At 41.3% G+C, this 1604-nt stretch overlaps 1 non-coding gene across 1 annotated transcript; it reads right to left on the minus strand.

Moving 5' to 3' along the window:
* Positions 1 to 717: 717 nt before the first annotated feature.
* On the minus strand, positions 718 to 789 carry TRNAM-CAU. The gene has a single exon. It is a non-coding gene; the product is annotated as a tRNA-Met (tRNA).
* Between the last annotated feature and the right edge of the window lie 815 nt (positions 790 to 1604).

Raw genomic sequence — 1604 nt, forward strand, 5'->3', positions numbered from 1 at the left:
TAAAAGATCAAATTTCAGGAAATAAAGTTCATTTTACAAAATTGTTTTTTGTGTAATTGATTTGTAAAATGTTCAAACTTTCCTTATAGAGAGATTGTTTCTGGTTAAAATCAGTCTTTCAATACAAAAAACACTTTAAAAAAGGGGTGTCTTGGTTTTTTTTACGCCAAGTATAGTACAAATTCGGTGTGAGATATTCAGAAAAAAGGTTGTACAGGTTTTTTTAGATCACCATGTACAACAAAGCACAGCCAACAATCCACAGAAAGGTTAAAGAGGAGACAGGATCAGAGCCGTACGAATGTGTGGAAGTTTAAGAAAAAAAAATCGAAAAACGCCATCAATAATTTATTTATCGAGGCACCCGCCATCCATGTCCAGGTGCTGTTGTATCCAAGTCTAAAGGTAACAGCAAAGATGCACAATGAGGTTAGGAGTCAAACGACGGGACCAGTGTAATGGTGGGAGTTTCTCTTCACAAAACCTTTGGTAAAGCAAACACTCCACAGAGAGTAGAGATGGGAAACTTCTCTTGTCGCCAGTTCAAACATTTGCACGTGAAAGATAGAAGTTTGGTGACACAAATGTCATCTTTTTAGAGAAAAGAGAAAAAATCGGAAGAGTAAAAATACAACCTGAGCTGACCATCAATGATTTATTTCTAGAGGCACCAGCCATCCATGTCCTGGTGCTGTTTTAGCCTTTTAAAAAAAAAGTTAGCAGAGCGTGGTTTCGATCCACGGACCTCTGGGTTATGGGCCCAGCACGCTTCCACTGCGCCACTCTGCTCCATACTCTCACTTCTGTCAAATAGGTTTTTGGCCAATTGTTAATTCGGTCTCTGGCAGGCTGATGAAATCATTCTGAAACAATGGTACCCTGCTAGGGGAGGCAAGCTAGAAAATGAAACAAATGTCATTGGCTAGAGTGTGAGTTGTGTACCTTGAATTTTGACAACTGAGCACACTCGTGAATTAGACAGGTGTCTTTAGGACATTCCCAAAAAGGGGGGGGGGGGGTATAACATGTTCTTATGACCAGAAAAATTGTAAATGGGCTGATTTATTAATGACATGCTCATACTGTGCCGAAACAACTTAGGGGGAACTGCTGCTTTTTCTTTCCTCATCCTTGCTATCGTCATTTTGCCTCTTCTTCTTTTGTATGTTTGTCACTCTCTTCTGAATTGCGGGTGAGCGGGGGAAACACAATTGTATGCATTCACAACAGTTCACAGCAAGGCTTGATTTTGTTTTGTTTGTTGTTGTTTTTGTTGGGTTTTTTGTTTGTTTTTTTTGTAAGTGTTTTACGGCGCTCGAAACTGCATAAGGTCATACGAGCGCGTGGGACACATTAAACATTTTCAGTTGGTAGGAAATTTTGAATTTTCCCCGGGTGGCGGCCGAAGCCGACTCTTATCGATTTTAGACCTCCAGTGGATCTTTAACAGGCGCACCTTGCACACGGGGCCTCCGAGATTTTTCACTCTTGTACGAGAAAGCTAGGCGTAGATCTTTCCTACCAGAAGATCAGTGGCGTGCTGAAAGTAAGAAGGAGCCAAGGAGAAGCAGTAGAAAGGCTGCAGAAAGAGTCAGGAGCCCAGA

Source organism: Aplysia californica, unplaced genomic scaffold (genome assembly GCF_000002075.1).
Source record: "Aplysia californica isolate F4 #8 unplaced genomic scaffold, AplCal3.0 scaffold00457, whole genome shotgun sequence".
NCBI classification, from domain to species: Eukaryota; Metazoa; Mollusca; class Gastropoda; order Aplysiida; family Aplysiidae; genus Aplysia; species Aplysia californica.